This window comes from Scyliorhinus torazame, chromosome 18 (genome assembly GCF_047496885.1).
Source record: "Scyliorhinus torazame isolate Kashiwa2021f chromosome 18, sScyTor2.1, whole genome shotgun sequence".
Lineage (NCBI taxonomy): Eukaryota > Metazoa > Chordata > Chondrichthyes > Carcharhiniformes > Scyliorhinidae > Scyliorhinus > Scyliorhinus torazame.
In genome coordinates, this window is record NC_092724.1 from 158432242 (window position 1) to 158455078 (window position 22837).

A 22837-nucleotide genomic window follows, 5' to 3' on the forward strand; every position below is an offset into this window, starting at 1 on the left:
AAAACAGGTAGTACACCCCAGAGACCCCAGCCCACAGACACGGGCGCACCCCTGAAGATTTATGTGGATGGCTCCTCCACAGTGTTAAATGGAAAGAGATTCACCGGTTGCGGTATTTACGTAGAGGACGCGCAGGGACGCGCCCTAAATGAGATTTCATTAAAGTTGCCAGGACACTTAGGCTCGCAGGCAGCAGAGCTGGCAGCAATCGCTTATATTGTAGACCACCCCGACCCGTTCCCGACCCCAGCACACATCTACTTGGACAGCTTGTATGTCTGCAATAGTTTGACGGAATTCCTACCCCTGTGGGAAACAAAGAGGATTTGTTTCCGCGGACGGTAAACCCCTACCCTCAGCCCCATTACTCCAACATATCTTAGAGACAGCGAAGGATAGAAAATACGGAATAATTAAGGTCCGCAGTCATCACCGTTCTTCCCCCCCTGGTGACGTTAAAGCAGACGCCCTAGCGAAGGCAGGCTCCAGGCATGGTTATTTTTGGAGCCCCCCCGAAAACACCCCAGTACACGCAGTTCAGGTCTCACAGACCAACATTCAGGATCTAGCGAAGGCACAGAAAGAGGACAAGAAACTCAGGGAAGTTTTAAAGGGAACCTTTCCAGCCCCGTATGATAAATACAAAAACGCAATCACCACACACGACGGTGTGATTTTAAAGGATGGCATTTATATAGTTCCCAGCCAGGACAGGAACCAGATCATTTGTCAGTTCCATGACAATCATGGACACCAAGGAATTGAACCCACCCTAGCTCACCTCAGACCGCTCTGCTGGTGGCCTGATTTAAAAACCGATGTAACGCACGACATAGAGAATTGCTTAATCTGTGCCCAGAACAATCCGGACAGATATGCGAAAAAGGCTCAACTTAGTCATACCCGCCCCGTTAATGGACCCTGGACAAATCTCCAGATAGATTATATAGGACCCCTACCCCTGCGCAGAAATGGTTATAAGTATGTGTTGGTGGTCAGACACCTTTACAAAATGGGTGGAAGCATTTGTATCGCGATCGAATACGGCCAAGACAACGGCTAAAATATTAACACACCACATCTTTACAAGATGGGGACTCCCTCGCAGTATAGAATCCGATCAAGGCTCCCATTTCACAGGACGTGTAATGAAAAACGTCCTCACGATTTTCGGCATTCGACAAAAGTTTCATGTCGCATACCACCCCCAGTCAAGTGGTATTGTAGAGAGGATGAATAGGACATTAAAAGCCACCCTCAGGAAAATGGTTCAGCAGAATAACAGCACCTGGGATTCAGTTCTCCCATTTGCTTTAATGTTTATAAGAAACACGGTTTCCAGGTCCACAGGATACACCCCTCACACTCTCATGACCGGACGCCCCATGAAAGGCACTGAGTATTTATTAGGACTGGATTTGGCCAGCCCCGCAGTTACAGCCCTCACGCATGAAAATGCGGTTCAACAATTGATACAGAACATAAAGGCAGCCCAACTCGCAGCAGCTGTGAGACTTGGAACCAGGAAGAAACAGAGGAAGGCTTGTTTCGACAAAACAGTACACGCCACTGAGTTTGCAATAGGGCAGCAAGTCATGCTTTCCTTTTACAACCCCAGTTCATTCCTTTCTCCAAAATTCTCCGGACCGTACTCCATTTCGGACAAAGTCAGCCCCTCAGTATACAAGATTACATATCCCAATGGTAAGTCTGCATGGTTTCACATAAACCAGCTCAAGGCTTATGGCTCGCAGAATAACCACACACACCACATCCTGCTCGCAGCAGCAGACAAACACGCCCCGCCCACAGATGACATTTTCCTACCCTCCCCCACCCAGTCCAGCCCGCCCTCAAGCACGACTTCAACTCCACCCCCAGAGGCACGACTCCGCCTCTCCCTTCCCTCAACCAGCAGCGACAGCGACAGCGACAGTGATAGCGATCACAATGACGATAGCCACAGCACACCACATTATGACTATACCCCTGTACCAGGCCCCACTCTCACCGAATCCGAGCATGATTCTACTGACCCATTTTAGATTACATATATCAAATCCCCTGACCCAGACCCACCGCCCGACGATTACGGATTGAAGCATAGTAGCTCCAACCTCGACACACGATTCTGGCACCGAGACAATTCGTTCAGGCTCATCCGGAATGATGAGATGGACCCCAATTCGCCCCAAGCAGCTTTAGCACGGTTACTACAGACAAGTGTTTGGCAGCCGGGAGAAGATGATGACTTAGAGTCTGACTCCCACCAAACGAATCCCTTTGCGACCCTGTTCGCTATTGAGCAGCGAGGTGTCCAGATGATGGAGAAAAAAGGAACCGCTGGAGAGATCCGGTGTCCTTTCTGATGGAACCTGCACCATATTTGTTGTATGTTTGTTCGTTAGTGCTAATGTTAAGTGTTGTTCGTAAACTCAAAAGTTTTCACGGCCCCACGTCACCACTCCTTGGACGCCCAATGCCTGTTAATGGAACAAGTTTGTCGCCAGACAACCGTTCAGAGGAACTAGTTTGTCGACAGACACGACTCATAGCTACTCTCCTGATTTGAGAGAAAGCCCCCACGACGGCCACATTCTTACCCATCCTTGCCGGTTGCTCAGGCAGTGGAGAAACGGCACTGGTCCCCGCCCTGCCCGAGGACCCCCCTCTGGTTAGCTACGCTCGGGTAGAACACAAATGGCATTGATCACCATCCCACTCGGGGATTCCACACATTTCTTACCCGCCGTGGCCCATACACATCGCATTTTGGCACTTACGTTCGAAATTCTTTTGTTTGGTTTTGGCAACCCTTAGATTGCTTCCGTATGCTATTTACATCCTCAAACACTAGGATGGTAGATCGCACAGGCTGCGAGACAGCTCGCACTATGGCAGTATTTTTCTTGGATGCCTTGTCCCAAATATTTGGTTTAAAAAAACCCAGTTTTTTTATTTTTCTGTCATACGTGTATTACTGTCATAGCGCCCTGTAGAGTTTTATGATAATGAATTTGAAATGGTTGAGGTAAAATTGTGTTGCATAGGATAGGACAGTGTAGAGCCTAAGTATGGGTGCCCCGTTTGGTCAGAGGATGAAGACGACGTAGTAATGTGATCCTTCACGCTTCGCGTTGAGGATCACAAGGAGGGAGTGTAGCTATCTGGGATGGCCATGTCCCGATTACAAAATGGACACTTGCAAAGAATGCAGGAAAACTGGACAATACTGAAAAGCAAGCAGGTGCAAGGTCTGTCTGTTGATTAGAGCAGTGGCTGCCATAATATACACATCAATATATGATGGTGCAGAGACACACAGACTGACACACTGCAAGACCAATCAACACACACAACACAGCAGCCAATCACCAGTTAGGGCACGGCCACTATAAAGACAGAGGGCACTACTTTTCCTGCTCATTTTGGGATGCAGCCTCTGAGACAGACAGAGCCCGCAGTCAGTAGCACAAACATCCACCATGTGCTAGCAGTATAGGCTGGTCAGGTTAGGCATAGGTCTTCAGTCAATCGAACATAGTGTTGACCCACAGTGCAAGTATGTTTAACAGCTCTTAGTTAAATAAAATAGAGTTGTACTATTACAAGTGTTGGTAGCCTGTCTATGTTACTGCTAAAGTAAACGCAGTCTCCACAGATCCAAAGTACCCAACACATCAGTGGCTCTCAGACAGGACCGGTACTGCAAAGCCATCTACATACTAATGAGCCATCTCCGGGGACAAAAGGGAAACATTTAGATAAACAATGTTAAGGCAGACACCCCGGCGCCAGAGGAGACTCAAACAAAGCAAACCAACGGCCATCTAGGACACGCCCAGCAACCAAGGAACCCACCCCTCTATTGGAGGAAGATCGATAAGAATGATTGGGAAAGGCCCAATTAATTGAGGCCAAGTTCAAGGCCTGCCCAAAAGCGCGAGAAGCCCTTTCGGGTATAAAAAGTATTCCCCAAGAGAGAATCTTTCTTCTTTAGCCTTGGCTCTCAGCGAAGTGAGACCAGCCTAGCAGCTACACTAGACCAAGTAAGTTCCAAGTCAATGCACGCTACGAGATAGACCGTCCTAGTTGCTATCCTGTAAACAGCTCAACCCAGCAGCCTCAGAACCGAGCAACGGCCATTGTTCCTCTGACTGAGTGGGCACCCGAAACTAAGTATAGGCTTTAGTAATAGTGACAGTTTAGGTTGTAGAGTTTTATGCATGAGTAGATTTGACGGTGTGTAAATAAATGAGCATTGCTTTTGAACTTACTAACTGGTGTATCGAGTCTTTGATCAGTATTCGGTTCTGAACCTTGTGGCGGTGTTGAAAGATACCTGGCGACTCTTGAGCAAACGTAATTAAACAGAGCCAAATTAAGAGACAACACCAAAGAGAGCAACAGGCCGGAGGATCCGGCGCAGAGATCAGGGCAAAGGTCAGAGGATTCAGTGCAGAGATCAGGTCAAAGGCCAGTGGATCCAGCGCAGAGATCAGGGCAAAGGCCAGAGGATCTGGCGCAGAGATCAGGGCAAAGGTCAGAGGATCCCGTGTGGAGATCAGGGCAAAGGTCAGAGGATCCCGTGTGGAGATCAGGGCAAAGGCCAGTGGATCCAGCGCAGAGATCAGGGCAAAGGCCAGAGGATCTGGCGCAGAGATCAGGGCAAAGGTCAGAGGATCCCGTGTGGAGATCAGGGCAAAGGTCAGAGGATCCCGTGTGGAGATCAGGGCAAAGGCCAGTGGATCCAGCGCAGAGATCAGGGCAAAGGCCAGAGGATCTGGCGCAGAGATCAGGGCAAAGGTCAGAGGATCCCGTGTGGAGATCAGGGCAAAGGTCAGAGGATCCCGTGTGGAGATCGGGGCAAAGGTCAGAAGATTTGGTGCAGAGACTCTGAATGGGAAGGCTGTGGAAATCACACTTGAGAGATTTGGGAACATAATCCAAGTTGACAGTCCCAGTGCAGCACAGAGATAGCGCTACACTGTAAATAAATGTGGTCTTTTCGATAGTGAGGCGAGGCCCTGACTGCTCTCTCAGGTGAGCATGAAAGGTCACATGGCATTATGATGTAAAATAATGAGGGGCATAGATAAGATAGAAAGTCAACATCTTTTCCCAAAGGAAGGGGAGTCTAAAACGAGAGGGCACAGGTTTAAGGTGAGAGGGGAGAGATACAAAAGGGTCCAGAGGGGCAATTCTTTCACACAGAGGGTGGTGAGTGTCTGAAACGAGCTGCCAGAGGCAGTAGTAGAGGCGGGTACAATTTTGTCTTTTAACAAGCAGTTAGATAGTTACATGGGAAAGCTGGATATAGAGGGATATGGGCCAAATGCGGGCAATTGGGACTAGCTTAGTGGTAAAAACTGGGCGGCACGGAAAGTTGGGCCGAAGGGTCTGTTTCCATGCTGTAAACCTCGATGACTCGATAAAGAGCAGGGAGGTTTCAATCGTTACCCTTCCTTTAACATTGCACAAAAAAACATTTGTTCCTTCGCTGTTTGATGGGCTCTTCCCCTGTGCAAAGCGGCTACTGCGTTTCTTACATATACTGAAAAAGAAACAGTACTTAGTGGTTACAAATTGCTTTGGAATGTCCTCGGGTCATGAGTGCACTGTACAAACACAAGGCTTTCTTTCATCCGGAGATCCCAACTTGGTCCCTTTCAATCGCCTACATCGAGCCCAAGCTTCGAAAAACAATAAACTAATCGCTCAGTCCCCCATCTCCCCTTATCGTCCAATAAGGGAAAATTCACCAGTCTGCTGCCTCCCTCCCGCACAGCTCATTTCCCACAGCATTTAGACACGTGAAATGTCATTCCTACAGAAGCATTTTTGTGATTCCTTTAATAATGAGGCCTTGTCGACACACAACACACACCCCGCCCTCTCTTGGCCCAAATAAAACCTCTGCATGTTCGCCATTAAAAGGCCATTTCAGGCTGCCCCCCCGCCCAGGGACAGAGTGTGGGGGAAGTGAAATTATTTCTTTGGCTGGCTTTCTGAGGCATAATTAGACAAACAGTACAAGCAGCGAGTGGCTTGAGGCAACAAATAGGAAAACATGTCAGTCTCCCAGCCGAGCCATACTTGGCTGTCACAATCAGCTCTGCAGCACCTATTGCACCTTTATATAATGTGGCTTCCAATTCCCAGGAACTGCAGCCACTCAGCAGTTTTATTTTCTCACCCAAAATGCAGCAATTAACAGGAAATGTCAGGTCGTAAAAGGTTTGCTTCCCTTCACTTTGCAATAAGTAATACCTCCAGGTTCCTGACTGCAAAAGCTTTTCACATTGCAGACCCCAATACTTGGGAATAGTTAGATTGAGGAACCCAAGGGCCAATGGATCCTTCTTTTAAATAGGTATTCCAAATGCATTTCACCCTTGCCTGAAAATACCTATTTTTTTTTAAATGAAGGGAGTCGGACTGCAGCAAGTGTTACAGGCAGAACAACATCTGGATTGCAGCCCACAGCACCGAGGGGAACAGGCAGAACAACATCTGGATTGTAGCCCACAGCACCGAGAGGTACAGGCAGAACAACATCTGGATTATAGCCCACAGCACCAAGAGATACAGGCAGAACAACATCTGGATTGTAGCCCACAGCACCAAGAGATACAGGCAGAACAACATCTGGATTGTAGCCCATGGCACCGAGAGATACAGGCAGAACAACATCTGGATTGTAGCCCACAGCACCGAGAGGTACAGGCAGAACAACATCTGGATTGTAGCCCACAGCACTGCGAGATACAGGCAGAACAACATCTGGATTGTAGCCCACAGCACCGAGAGATACAGGCAGAACAACATCTGGATTGTAGTCCATGGCACCGAGAGATACAGGCAGAACAACATCTGGATTGTAGCTCACGGCACCGAGATACAGGCAGATCAACATCTGGATTGTAGTCCATGGCACCGAGAGATACAGGCAGAACAACATCTGGATTGTAGCTCACGGCACCGAGATACAGGCAGATCAACATCTGGATTGTAGGCCACAGCACCGAGATACAGGCAGATCAACATCTGGATTATACTCCAGACTGACAGCAGCAGAACTATTTCCACTTTTCACTCTCGTTCTTTACATCATCTTGGACTGGGGGTCCACAGATACTGACACCCCTCTGGTTACTCCCCTCCCCCATTACGACCATTCTTCCCCCACGTAATTCCAGCAGTCCAACATCCCTTGGAGGCACCCATCTGGTTCACCAATGTCCTTTAGGGAAGGAAACCTGTCATCCTTTCCCAGTCTGGCCTACATGTGACTCTAGACCCACAGCAATGTGGTCGACTCTTAAAATGCTCTGAGGGATGGGCAATAAATGCTGACCCAGCCAGCGCCGCCCACCTCCCATAAACAAATCTAACATCATTCCAGGTTTGGCCAATAATTCATCATCTGCAGTGATGAGCTTTGATGTAATGGCGCAGTTATATCCTATTTATATCCTTGAACAGTTTGCTCTGCTGATTTAAAACACTGTGCAAAGAGTTAAAATTATAGACAAGCTCATTCTTCTAATTAAAAGTTTCCTTGCATAGGTTCGGTGTCTCAAAAATCGACAGCATTTGCTGATTAGGCAGGATCACGCAACAAAAAAATCTGAAATTGACTAAAGAGTTCAGACTTTCCAGTCTTGTCTGATTCAAACAGGAGGAAGTTTAATGATAAAGGACACGGAGAGACCTTGGCCATTAAGGGAAGCTGCTCTGCCTCAAACAGCTCTGTATATATTGAACTGCAAAGTGTTGACATTTTACTGTGTTTGTTTCAATGTTCACACTTGGGTAAGTAACTGTTGTTGGAAGTTCATATCTGGCATAAATTAAACATGGCTCATGGCAGCGAGATAAATCCTCAACAGGACAGGTTTTTTGTTATTGCGCTGCTAAACAGTTCCCCTCACAACACTGACCCGGGCACTGGGAGAGAACGTACACCACTGTCCCTTCCAATAGGTTATGCAGCCAACAGGCAACCTGCTCAGTGAACCCCTACCACACTCCCAGAAGAATGTCCAGTAGACCCCCCGACTCCCAGGAATTGTCATCTTCTGTCATTCTAATTGGTATCTTCTGCTAATAGGAACAAGCTCAGCTGTAAACATAGAACATAGAACATAGAAAATACAGCACAGAACAGGCCCTTTGGCCCACGATGTTGTGCCGAACCTTTGTCCTAGATTAATCATAGATTATCATTGAATTTACAGTGCAGAAGGAGGCCATTCGGCCCCCCGAGTCTGCACCGGCCCCCGGAAAGAGCACCCCACCCAAACTCAACACCTCCACCCAACACCAAGGGCAATTTGGACATTAAGGGCAATTTATCATTGGCCAATTCACCTAACCCGCACATCTTTGGATTGTGGGAGGAAACCGGAGCACCCGGAGGAAGCCCACGCAGACACGGGGAGGACGTGCAGACTCCGCACAGACAGTGACCCAAGCCGGAATCGAACCTGGGACCCTGGAGCTGTGAAGCAATTGCGCTATCCACAATGCTACCGTGCTGCCCTTGAGAACAAATAAATCTACACTATATCATTTAACCGTAATCCATGTACCTATCCAATAGCTGCTTGAAGGTCCCTAATGTTTCCGACTCAACTACTTCCACAGGCAGTGCATTCCATGCCCCCACTACTCTCTGGGTAAAGAACCTACCTCTGATATCCCTCCTATATCTTCCACCTTTCACCTTAAATTTATGTCCCCTTGTAATGGTTTGTTCCACCCGGGGAAAAAGTCTCTGACTGTCTACTCTATCTCTTCCCCTGATCATCTTATAAACCTCTATCAAGTCGCCCCTCATCCTTCTCCGTTCTAATGAGAAAAGGCCTAGCACCCTCAACCTTTCCTCGTAAGACCTACTCTCCATTCCAGGCAACATCCTGGTAAATCTTCTTTGCACCTTTTCCAAAGCTTCCACATCCTTCCTAAAATGAGGCGACCAGAACTATACACAGTACTCCAAATGTGGCCTTACCAAAGTTTTGTACAGCTGCATCATCACCTCACGGCTCTTAAATTCAATCCCTCTGTTAATGAACGCGAGCACACCATAGGCCTTCTTCACAGCTCTATCCACTTGAGTGGCAACTTTCAAAGATGTATGAACATAGACCCCAAGATCTCTCTGCTCCTCCACATTGCCAAGAACTCTACCGTTAACCCTGTATTCCGCATTCATATTTGTCCCTCCAAAATGGACAACCTCACACTTTTCAGGGTTAAACTCCATCTGCCACTTCTCAGCCCAGCTCTGCATCCTATCTATGTCTCTTTGCAGCCGACAACAGCCCTCCTTACTATCCACAACTCCACCAATCTTCGTATCGTCTGCAAATTTACTGACCCACCCTTCAACTCCCTCATCCAAGTCATTAATGAAAATCACAAACAGCAGAGGACCCAGAACTGATCCCTGCGGTACGCCACTGGTAACTGGGATCCAGGCTGAATATTTGCCATCCACCACCACTCTCTGACTTCTATCGGTTAGCCAGTTCGTTATCCAACTGGCCAAATTTCCCACTATCCCATGCCTCCTTACTTTCTGCATAAGCCTACCATGGGGAACTTTATCAAATGCCTTACTAAAATCCATGTACACTACATCCACTGCTTTACCTTCATCCACATGCTTGGTCACCTCCTCAAAGAATTCAATAAGATTTGTAAGGCAAGACCTACCCCTCACAAATCCGTGCTGACTATCCCTAATCAAGCAGTGTCTTTCCAGATGCTCAGAAATCCTATCCTTCAGTACCCTTTCCATTACTTTGCCTACCACCAAAGTAAGACTAACTGGCCTGTAATTCCCACGGTTATCCCTAGTCCCTTTTTTGAACAGGGGCACGACATTCGCCACTCTCCAATCCCCTGGTACCAGCCCTGTTGACAGTGAGGACGAAAAGATCATTGCCAACGGCTCTGCAATTTCATCTCTTGCTTCCCATAGAATCCTTGGATATATCCCGTCAGGCCCGGGGGACTTGTCTATCCTCAAGTTTTTCAAAATGCCCAACACATCTTTCTTCCTAACAAGTATTTCCTCGAGCTTACCAATCTGTTTCACACTGTCCTCTCCAACAATATCGCCCCTCTCATTTGTAAATACAGAAGAAAAGTACTCGTTCAAGACCTCTCCTATCTCTTCAGACTCAATACACAATCTCCCGCTACTGTCCTTGATCGGACCTACCCTCGCTCTAGTCATTCTCATATTTCTCACATATGTGTAAAAGGCCTTGGGGTTTTCCTTGATCCTACCCGCCAAAGATTGTTCATGCCCTCTCTTAGCTCTCCTAATCCCTTTCTTCAGTTCCCTCCTGGCTATCTTGTATCCCTCCAATGCCCTGTCTGAACCTTGTTTCCTCAGCCTTACATAAGTCACCTTTTTCCTCTTAACAAGACATTCAACCTCTCTTGTCAACCATGGTACCCTCACTCGACCATCTCTTCCCTGCCTGACAGGGACATACATATCAAGGACACGTAGCACCTGTTCCTTGAACAAGTTCCACATTTCACTTGTGTCCTTCCCTGCCAGCCTATGTTCCCAACTTATGCACTTCAATTCTTGTCTGACAACATCGTATTTACCCTTCCCCCAATTGTAAACCTTGCCCTGTTGCACGTACCTATCCCTCTCCATTACTAAAGTGAAAGTCACAGAATTGTGGTCACTATCACCAAAATGCTCCCCCACTAACAAATCTATCACTTGCCCTGGCTCATTACCCAGTACTAAATCCAATATTGCCCCTCCTCTGGTCGGACAATCTACATACTGCGTTAGAAAAGCTTCCTGGACACACTGCACAAACACCACCCCATCCAAACTATTTGATCTAAAGAGTTTCCACTCAATATTTGGGAAGTTAAAGTCGCCCATGACTACTACCCTATGACTTCTGCACCTTTCCAAAATCTGTTTCCCAATCTGTTCCTCCACATCTCTGCTACTATTGGGGGGCCTATAGAAAACTCCTAACAAGGTGACTGCTCCTTTCCTGTTTCTGACTTCAACCCATACTACCTCAGTAGGCTGATACTCCTCGAACTGCCTTTCTACAGCTGTTATACTATCTCTAATTAATAATGCCACCCCCCCACCTCTTTTACCACCCTCCCTAATCTTATTGAAACATCTATAACCAGGGACCTCCAACAACCATTTCTGCCCCTCTTCTATCCAAGTTTCCGTGATGGCCACCACATCGTAGTCCCAAGTACCGATCCATGCCTTAAGTTCACCCACCTTATTCCTGATGCTTCTTGCGTTGAAGTATACACACTTCAACCCCTTTCCGTGCCTGCAAGTACTCTCCTTTGTCAGTGTTCCCTTCCCCACTGCCTCATTACACGCTTTGGCGTCCTGAATATCGGCTACCTTAGTTGCTGGACTACAAATCCGGTTCCCGTTCCCCTGCCAAATTAGTTTAAACCCTCCCGAAGAGTACTAGAAAACCTCCCTCCCAGGATATTGGTGCCCCTCTGGTTCAGATGCAACCCGTCCTGCTTGTACAGGTCCCACCTTCCCCAGAATGCGCTCCAATTATCCAAATACCTGAAGCCCTCCCTCCTACACCATTCCTGCAGCCACGTGTTCAACTGCACTCTCTCCCTATTCCTAGCCTCGCTATCACGTGGCACCGGCAACAAACCAGAGATGACAACTCTGTCTGTCCTGGCTTTTAACTTCCAGCCTAACTCCCTAAACTTGTTTATTACCTCCACACCCCTTTTCCTACCTATGTCGTTGGTACCAATGTGCACCACGACTTCTGGCTGCTCACCCTCCCCCTTAAGGATCCTGAAGACACGATCCGAGACATCCCTGGCCCTGGCCCCCGGGAGGCAACATACCTTCCGGGAGTCTCGCTCGCGACCACAGAATCTCCTATCTATTCCCCTAACCATTGAATCTCCTACAACTATTGCTTTTCTATTCTCCCCCCTTCCCTTCTGAGCCCCAGAGCCAGACTCAGTGCCAGAGACCTGGCCGCTAGGGCCTTCCCCCGGTAGGTCATCCCCCCCAACAGCATCCAAAACGGTATACTTGTTTTGAAGGGGAACGGCCACGAGGGATCCCTGCACTTTCTGCCTGTTTGTTTTTTTCCCCCTGACTGTAACCCAGCTATTCTTGTCCTGTACCTTGGGTGTGATTACCTCCTTGTAACTCTTCTCAATCACCCCCTCTGCCTCCCGGATGATCCGAAGTTCATCCAGCTTCAGCTCCAGTTCCCTAACACGGTCTTTGAGGAGCTGAAGTTGGGTGCACTTCCCGCAGGTATAGTCAGTGGGGACACCGGTGGTATCCCTCACCACCCACATCCTACAGGAGGAGCATGTAACTGGCCTAGCCTCCATCCCCTCTTACCTTACAGAATATAGCTGCTGTGTGGACTAACTAGATCTCCGCCCTCCGACTCTGCTCCCAGTCAGCTACACTTCCTGTAAACTCCTGGCTCTCTTCGCACTCTTTGCGGAAATGTCGGAAACAAAATGAAAGGAGCACCTTACTCCCTCCTCACCTAACTCCCTCGGTCACCAAACTCTCACTATCGCACTCAAATGCACCCAAATTCAGCACTCCCTCGGTCACCAAACTCTCACTATCGCACTCAAATGCACCCAAATTCAGCACTCCCTCGGTCACCAAACTCTCACTATCGCACTCAAATGCACCAAATTCAGCACTCAGTGCAAACAAAGTCTGCACTGGAGGGGATCACTTTTATACTGTGAATCTAGCCTCTGAAAACCTGGCCTAATCCAATTAACTAATTAACAAGCTCCAGCTGCAAGTGCCTACAAGTAGAAGCCGGTTTAAAGCTCATTGAAAATTCACCTTCTTCTAAACCAAACAGCAACTTTTAAGTTAATTAACTAAATAAAAGAAAGACTAAACTTGAGATAAAAATGAAGCCTTATACTCCCTCGGTCACCAAACTCTCACTATCGCACTCAAATGCACCAAATAAAGGACCCCATGACTAAATAGCCTCACTGACAGGTTTCACAGAAGGACACTTGAGTAAGATATTGGAGGCCGGCATGGAGCAGTGTGACTTGTAGCAGGTGTTTCTGCTGAGGCATGAAACTGAAGCCCCATCTGTCCTCATGGCTGCTCGCTGAGCCTAAAGCTTGATTTTCAAACAACAGCAAAGAGGGCGTTCTCCACAGCATCAATATTTATCCCTCAATCAACCGCACTCAGACAGGCGATCTAATCATTGTCACATGGCAGTTTGTGGGATCTTGCTGTGCCCAAACTGACGTGCTGCGGTTCCTACATCACAACGGCGACTACACTTCAAAAGTACATCACTGACCATAATGTGCTTTGGGACCTCCCAAGGTGCAGATAGGCGCCATACAAATGCAAGTCCTTTCTTTCTTACCACGTTCCCTCGGCCAAGTCTGGCACAATGCTCCTCGTGCAGTGTGAGGGATAATTAGTATCAATAACAGACACTCAAATTTACAGAACTTGCTCAGCTTTCGAATCTTCTCAGCACGGGTCAATGACACAAACGCACATTCTGAGGCAAGGCGGCTGTAGCTCATGCAGAGAGAAAAATGTTTATTTTTAGTGAGTTGTTTAAATGTGTTCACCTTCTAATAGTGGGGACAGGATATGCCATTTTGAACAAAATCTCGTTCACATCCCTAACCTCGGTAACAGAACAATACACGGTGGCACAGTGTTTAGCACTGTTGCTTCACAGCGCCAGGGTCCCGGATTCGATTCCCGGCTTGGGCCACTGTCTGTGCGGAGTCTGCACGTTCTCCCCGTGTCTGCGTGGGATTCCTCCGGGTGCTCCGGTTTCCCCCCACAAGTCCCGAAAGACGTGCTGTTAGGTAATTTGGGCACTCTGAATTCTCCCTCCATGTGTCGGAGTGTGGTGACTCGCGGCTTTTCACAGTAACTTCATTGCAGTGTTAATGTAAGCCTACTTGTGACACTAAAGATTATTATTATAACTTTGCAGTTCATCGAGCTGTCCAATCTCAGGGTGTTTATTCTACCTCAGCAGTGTCACTCTGTGCCATGTCACATTACTTCCCCAATGGGTGGTATGGGTGAGCAGGGGATTAAATTCTGCTACTATCTGCCACATCTGGCAAATTCCCCATCTCACCGACCATGCCGATCATAGCATGAGCAAAAATTTTTCGGGAAGATCTGTTCCCCTTTATTCTTGGCGGGTGAAGAGTTAAACCTCAGCGGCTTTCCATTGCTAAATCCTGTCGAGATCAACCACAGGACGAACCTGCTCCCTTGCCCCTCCCTGACACAGCCACAGGCGACACACCCAGCATCTGTAACCGCCCAGCGGAGATATCAGGGTGGTCATTCAAGGTCAGCCAGTTCAAGAAAAAGCAGGAGCCAATTTATTCATATCTGCGTGATGACCAAGATTAATCAGTAAATTTATTAGTGAATAACTCCGTACTTTGACGATCACTGTTCGATTTGAATTAAATGGGAACAAACTCTGGGTAGCTGTTGCAAATGATAACTGAATGACTGGAGATATCCTTTTACATGTTCCAAACCTGGTGCTGTGTGTAATTCTGAGATCTGTTACATGTCTTTGTGTGACTTTGAGCAGATCCAGAATGTACTGGGTTTGACTTCATACTCTGCTGATTTAACCAGTGTTAGGGCATTGCATTTGGCCTCAGCACCCCAGGAGGTAGGGGTAGGGCTGCAGAAAAAAACCTGATCCGGCTCCTGCTCCCGATTTCCGCTCAGTGATGGAAAATGTACAGCATGGGCTGGTTGGGCCGAAGGGCCTGTTTCTGTGCCGTGTATCCCCTTAAATCCTGCATGTGTGTTGAACTGCAGTGAGGATGGAGTGAGGTTCAGCTGTGTTGCCTCTCTGTGGTGGAATGATTCACCCACATTCCCTGAGCAATCAAAGAGCAACTGCTTGGATGGAGCGACCACCCCTCCGAGCACCGACATCTTGGAATTATTCAGAACAAAAATATCCGTTTAACCTGCAGGCTGACCAAAGTATTCCGTCTGTCAATACTTGTCCTGTCAGTTTGCATTCTCTGGTCTCTTGAAGACATTATCGATCTGTCCAGTCAACAAACTAGTATGACTCATTCCACCACCGATGCCAGTACTTGAGTTGAATCAATATCATTCTGTCCTACATCTTTCAACTTCCTGAGTATCGACACCTCTCCAGCTAGGCCGTGCCTTGCGGATTGCTCGAAGGCTGAATTTGTCCATGCGTTGTGGTGGAGAAAGGGCAGGGGAAAAGGGACTAATTGGGTAGTGTCATGCGAGTGTCCCTTTAAGAAAGGTTATTGTCTCATCACATGGCTTCAGTGATGTCATTGTGCAGGTGGAGCTGGGCTGTGGCTCCGTGAGCTGTTTTTGCTTTCGCTTTCAGTTTCGACTGCTGTGGACTCAGACAGGAGAAAGAAGTGTTTTGGCCCGTCTCTCTCTAGTTTCATTTTAAATATCTGTTCCAGTAAAAATCACCTTTGTCGTGGCTTTTAAGAGATAGTTTGCTTTCCAGAAGGGTTTAAACCTGCTTGTGAGACGGGGTCAGAATCTCAGGAAAAGCCAGTCTTATTCAAGTGAGACTACAGAGTGCTGGGACATGTATTTGAGAAGGGGCTTTTGATTTATGGGATTTTGTTTTTGAATTGGAACAGTTAAGGGGGAATTCATTAAGTGTTATACATAGATTACTGTAGCTGTGGGATGTCTTTATGTTTGTAGTTGATAAAAATTCTTGCTGTTTGTTCATATATATATATATATATATGTTAACTAAGTTCTTAGAATAAAGCTTATTTGTCTGGGAAGTCTATTGAATCACACCTGAAGGGAAGGCTCTTGTGCTCATCCTAGCCAGATTCAACAAAAAGTTACAGGTCAGGTGAACTCCATAATACACTTTGGAGTTTTTAAACCATGGCCCATAACAGTAGCTCTTTCCCATGGTTGGCACAGGCAGTATGGAATAGCCTCTTTCTGCGGTGCACTGAAAAATGAAATGGCAGGTTGCTGTTTCAGGTCGAACCCCCACAGCAGCTGGACAGACCTCTGGCACACGGGCAAAAGTCTTACAAATCAAAGCAAAGTTCGGCAGACGCTGAAAACCTGAAATAAAAACAGAAAGTGCAGGAAATACTCAGTCATAATCGACTCATAGCGTGGGGGCTGATTAGCTGGTCCCCTCCGTCGTGGGAATTGTTGGGGGTGGAACGGAAAATTTGGCTGGCCTAGGGTGGGGACTTCCGATCTCGGGTGGGTGACCCCACCCGTTAACTTGGTTTCTCGCTCCACAAATGCTGCCAGAGTTGGTGAGCATTTCTAGCACTTTCTAGTTCATTTCAAAAATCTTATATGGCATTGTGGTGATGGCAGGAATCATTCGATGGGCCGAATGGACTCCTTCTGCACTGTAAAGTCTATGATATTGCTGAGTATTCACTAACAAACATACTATTTAATGTTGGCCAGATGAGCAGTGTCCACTACTGCCTGAACCAAATACACGTGACTGTTCGAAGACCGTGACGCACCTTTTTGAGGTTGTTACAGATGTGTGGCTGAAATCGAGAGACAGTTTCAAAAGCTGGCACTTGGCTCCCTTTCTTCAGAACTCAGAACCGTTAAATTCCATCACACGCAGAATCCACAAAACAAGTGAATAAAGTTACACAAAGGTTGGTTTTATTTTAATAAACTTTAATAAATAATAATCTTTATTATTGTCACAAGCAGGCTTACATTAACATTGCAATGAAGTTACTGTGAAAATCCCCTAGTCGCCACACTACGGCGCCTGTTCGGGTACACGGAGGGAGAATTCAGAATGTCCAATTCACCTAACAAGCACGTCTTTCGGGACTTGTGGGAGGAAACCGGAGCACGCGGAGGAAACCCACGCAGACACGGGGAGAACGTGCAGACTCCGCACAGACAGTGACCCCAGCGGGAATCGAACCTGGGACTCTGCCGCTGTGAAGCAACAGTGCTAACCACTGTGCTATCGTGCCGGGACTAGATTGGGGCCAGCTGCAAAGCCCAGCCTTGAAATTGGGTTTACATTTTCAGAAGTCTTCATGAGACAGAGATATTTAAACAACCCTTACAGACGTTACAATCAATGCAGAAAAATATTGAACGTGTCCAACAATTCTTATTGAATGAGTTTAGTTTGCACACGCATGACATCCAAAAATACTTTAATGCAGCTCTTTTCCGATGCAGTGGGACACATAGAGTCAGTGGTTGTCGATTCAAATCTCATTATGCGGAGTGTCCTACATGATGTGAGCTGACAGTCCCGGGGAAGCGCTAATGGAATGCAGCACTGTTGGAAGTGTTCGGTTTCAGGAGAAACATGAAACTGAGGTCCCTCCTGCCTTGTCAAATGAATAATAAAGATCACACTACACTGCTCAAGAGCTGGGAATTAACCCCGGTGCCCCTGGCCAATATCTATTTCTCAATCACTAAAAACAGACCGAGTCGTTGCTGTGTGTGGAATCTTTCTGTGCACAAATCGGCTGTTGCATGTCTTACATTTCAACAATGACTGTACTTCAAAAATACTTAATTGTCTCAAGTCTATAATTTATTGACACTTTGGAACATTCGGAGGTTGTGAAAGACTTTGGGTAGAATATGAAAATTTAAAAATTGTGAAAATGATCAAAAATATAATAAAAGTCAAAGATTCTGGAACTTCGAAATGATTAAATTGATGATTAAATTGAAAAAGAATTCAGAAACAATTCTAAAAGGGGGTGCAGTAGCAGAGGTACTGGCTGTACATGTGCCTAAATCATTGAAAGTGTCTGGATAGGTTGAGAGAGCATTTAATAATGCATACAGCATCCTAGGCTTCATTAATAGGGGCACAGAGTATAAAAGCAAGGAGGTTATGTTAAACTTGTATTGAACACTGGTTCAACCGCAACTGGTGTACTGCGTCAAGTTCTGGGCGCCACACTTTAGGAAAGATGTGAAGACACCAGAGAGAGGGCAGAAAATATTCATCAGAATGGTCCCAGGGCTGAGGAACTTCCGTTACATGGTTAGATTGGAGAAGTTGGGACTAATCTCCTTGAAGAAGCGAGGATTGAGAGGAGATATAATAGAAATGTTCAAAATCATGAGGGTTCAAGACAAAATGTTCCCATTAGTGGAGTGATCAAGAACGGGAGGGCACAGATTTAAGATAATAATAATAAAAATCTTTATTATTGTCACGAGTAGGCTTACATTAACACTGCAATGAGGTTACTGTGAAAATCCCCTGGTCGCCACACTCCGGCGTCTGTTCGGGTACGCAGAGGGAGAATTCAGAATGTCCAATTCACCTAACAGCACATCTTTCGGGACTTGTGCGAGGAAACCGGAGCACCCGGAGGAAACCCACGCAGACACGGGGAGAACGTGCAGACTCCGCACAGACAGTGACCCAAGCCGGGAATCGGACCCGGGACCCTGGAGCTGTGAAACAACAGTGGTTGGCAAAAGAAGAGGTTAGGATCTGGAATGCACTACCTGATAAGTGTGGGCGGAGGCAGGTTTAACCGAGACAGTGAAGATAGAAGTGGATAATTATCTGAAAAGGATGTGCAGAGCTACGGAGTGACGGTAAGGGAGTGGCACACAGTAAACTGCTCCTCAGGAGAGCGAGCACAGACTCGACCGGCCGAATGTGCTGCACCAGTTGTGTGCTGCGAGGTGAAAGTTAGGTCATTCTTTTCTCAGAGGCACTGAGAGCTAGTTGACTGCTGCCCCCAAACAGTCACTCTCTTGTTAATGATCCGAATTGACAAAAAAATGTGAAAGACTTTGGGTAGCCTCTTGGAGAGGCCCTGCTGTGTCAGGAAGATCCTCAGTTTGTGTTTCACCGGGTACAATGCTGTTCCAGTAAAAATGTTCCAGGACATCTTTAACATGAAATAAGGACTGATGTTGCCAGGATCTTTTACAAGAAAGTTTAAGGAAATGACCACAAGTGCAGTTGGCAAACATCCAACAGCCCCTGAGCTGTCAAGGCAGCTCCTATGTTGCTGCCTTTTCTCCAGTGTAAGCAGAGGGCTGCACTGTCACTACGGCAACGCATCATTAGCAAGTAGCATGACATTGATCTTGTTGCTTAACTGTTTGAAATCCTGATTGCAACATCTTCCCATTTGAAGGCATTTGATTTCCCCTCTATTTTATTCCCAGTTTTTCAGTAAAAAGGACTCACATTGCTCCAGAGCCTTTGACTAATCGAGGAAGCCCCAAAGCACGTTACAGACAGTGAGGTGCTTTTGATGTGCAGTCCCTGTCGGAATGTGGGAAACGAGCCAGACAATTTATGCACAGCAAGCTCCCACAAACAGCAATTGAAATTCTGACCAGACGACCTGTATTTGGTGCTGAGGACTGAGAGATACATAGTGCGGAGGACTCCAGGAATAGTTTCCTGCTTTTCTTCGAAATAGTGCCGTGTGATTGTTACATCCACCCAAGGGGACAGTTTAATGTCTCATCGAAGGGACGGCACTTCTGACAGTGCAGCACTGCCCAAGTACGGACACTGGGAGTCTTGACCTGGACTGCAGAATCATAGAATCTCTACATTGCAGAAGGTGGCCCATTCGGCCCATCGAGTCTGCACCGACCCTCCCTCTGAAAGAACACCCAACCTAAGCCCACTCCCCCGTGCTATCCCCACCTGACCTGCACAGCCCTGGACACGAAGGGGCAATTTTATCATCGCCAATCCACCTAACCTGCACATCTCTGGACTGTGTGCTCAAGTCTCTGAACTAGGCATCTCCTAGAGCAAAGAGAAGAGGCAGGTGAGTGAGAGAGTCAGTAATCTCCACAGGCCATGAAGAACCATTTTGAAGAGCAGGAGACGTTCCAACATCCTGCCCTCAGCAACCACTGCCCTAAACCGGTTAACTGATCAATAACTTCATTACTCTTTGCAGCTGTTGCTTTCAGAACAGCAATTACTGCTCTTCACAGCGAGGTAACTTGAAGTGCTTCTGAATGATGCAAGGTACGATTGAAAATGTTGTTTACTCTGAATGTTTCAATGTAGCCTTTGCAATTGCTTACATTTTTCACCTGTTAAGTCACGGGAATCTATCTGTCCTCTCAGGTTGATAATCCCATTTCACTATTTGGAAAATAATTTGGAAATTCTTCCCGTGTTCTGGGCAACATTTATCCCACATCCAACATTACTAAAAGCAGAACATTGGGACAACAGCAGATTGCTGTTTGTGGGATCCTGAGGTGCAGAAACTGGCTCCCATGGTTTCTCCACATCAGAAGTACCTCATTTGCTGTAAAGCCCTTTGGGACAATCTGAGCACCAAAAGGCACCATATAAATGCACGCCTATGTTTTTAGGTGCCCTGAATTACTTAATAAGCCCAATTGCCTCTTTCTGTGCTGTAATACTCGAATGAGGATTATGTCAGTGGCTGGAAATGCACAAAGCAAATACCTGAGCCAAGTCTCTTTGTAAGATCACCGGATCTTTGGACCTTTAAGATGATCGTGATATCTGAGGATCGATTGGAGAATTGGGAGTTGATTTCAAAGGTCGGCTATGATCGTGTTAAGTGATGGTTGAACGTTGAAGAGGCCATTTGGTCCACCCCATGCTCCTTATTTCTTATGTTTCTTGGTGCGACACAAATGTCAATAATGATTCGCTACCTCTCCCCGTGTCTGCGTGGGTTTCGCCCCCACACCCCAAAGATGTGCAGGGTAGGTGGATTGAACATGCTAAATTGCCCCTTAATTGGAAAAAATTAATTGGGTACTCTAAATTTTAAAAAAAATTATTATTCGCTGCCAGAGGCGGACGTACACCTTTGGGGGCCCCGTGCTCTCTCTTTGCGGGGCCCCTACATCACACCTCGCCCCCCTGGTGACACGGCAGCCCACCCTCCAATGACATCAATCCCCACCCTCAAAGATGTCAAGCCCCACCCCCAATGACATCAATGGACTCCTGACCCCACCCACCCTCAGCTCACACAATGCGAGGCACAGAAACCCCAATTCACTGCTTAATTGCTGTAATAATAATAATCTTTATTAGTGTCACAAGCAGGCTTACATTAATACTGCAATGAAGTTACTGTGAAAATCCACTGGTGGCCACATTCCGCCGCCTGTTCGGGAACACGGAGGGAGAATTCAGAATGCCCAATTCACCTAACAAGCATGTCTTTCGGGACTTGTGGGAGGAACCCAGAGCACCAGGAGGAAATCGGAGCACCCGGAGGAAACCCACGCAGATACCGGGAGAACGTACAGATTCCTTACATGCAGCGACCCAAGCCGGGAATCGAACCTGGGGCCCTGGAGCTGTGAAGCAACAGTGCTAACCACTGTGCTACCCATGCTCCTTAACCTATGATAACAACGTGCCTGTACTGCAATTGATAACTTGTTTTCCAAGTCTACTTGTTGTCAGCACGACGGTGAGATGGTAAATATTGCGACCGGTGTGTCTTGAGGTGAGCAAACATGAACTGGTTGCTGAGCAACGGAGTGGAGAGATCTGCTGATGATGTGGCTCAGCACAGCACAGGCCAGGGCAGGACAAAATAAGCCTGAAAAGTCCAGTGCAGGAGCAGATGCGTCAATGAAGTGGAGTGTCCAGCCCAAGTCCAATATCTGTGGCTTTGCTCGCAAACCCTCTGGCAGGATTCTGTTCTCTCTTCCAGAAGGGAAGATACTTACTGAAGGCCAGTACTGGAAGTGATGGGGGAATCCATCCAACCAAAAGGCAGTCAATTCAACATGCAGAAACACAACTGAAGATGTTGAGAATTCCGCCCCGGCGTTGCGAAGGTCTCTGTAAAAGTGAGCCAAGTACAGGCTTCAAGAGACAGCCCAGCAAAACCGAGCACACTGCACGTGTCCAAAACTCCAACAGAGCTACAGAAGTAGAACTGGCCTCCAGAATGAGCACAGCAGAAGCATCAACAAATTCAGTCAGTTTCAAAACGCCATGATAAAAATATACCCCCACTCTGTCTTCTGCAAAGAGGCTGTGCCCATTCAAACCCAAATTATTGCCAAGAATTCCAATGTTGTGAAACAAACCTTCCAGTTGAAATATCCGAATGGACGGAGCCGCCTGTTATTGACTCTCAGGCCGGGTCCACACTGGTTAAACATCATTTGGTGAGTGCTGAAGTAAAGGAGCTCCCAGCAGGAACACGGGAAACCCCACCCAGCTGCGAACTTCAGAAATGCCAAATGGAATTGCAGGTCGGCTCCCTCGAGGATGGATTGTTTGTTGGGGGAGAAACAGGGATGGAAACGATACTGGAATTTCCTGTCGACTGCCTGATAGCAGAATCTGGCTTTGATTGGCAAATGGCAGAATTCTCAGACTAGCCCCGGAAAGTGGACATTCCCCTTGCTTTTCAAACTGTGGACTGTGTGGCTGAAATCCAGCAGCTGAAATCCCCCAATGAACTGCAAGGAACCGAGAGCCAATTTGAAAATCGGGGCCCTCAACAATCCCAGTGTGAATTCAGAGGGATAGAGTCACCGGTCAAAGATCGAACGGCCAACAGTAAACGTGCTGGATCAGGAATGGGATTTCCTGACCGGTTTCAATGGTTGGATCCTCCAGCTCCTCTATAGCCTGGGGTAGTCAACCCCCAGCAGATGGATCTGAAGATCGACGCCTCGGAGAAATCATCACACATTGACACAAAACCAGGAGGAGTTTATCAAAGTAACAAGGTAGAATACCCATTAAAACATTCCCTGCAA

At 47.2% G+C, this 22837-nt stretch overlaps 1 protein-coding gene and 1 long non-coding RNA gene across 3 annotated transcripts in view; one reads left to right on the forward strand and one right to left on the reverse strand.

The window, feature by feature from the left end:
* Positions 1-22837, reverse strand: part of prkcab (protein kinase C, alpha, b) — a 489840-nt gene that overhangs the window by 282585 nt on the left and 184418 nt on the right. The window lies entirely within an intron of this gene.
* Positions 1-22837, forward strand: part of LOC140395678 (uncharacterized) — a 73506-nt gene that overhangs the window by 41876 nt on the left and 8793 nt on the right. For both annotated transcript variants that reach the window (XR_011936271.1, XR_011936272.1), the window contains one exon: positions 16532-16737. This is a non-coding gene — a long non-coding RNA (uncharacterized lncRNA). The remainder of the gene's footprint in view (positions 1-16531; positions 16738-22837) is intronic.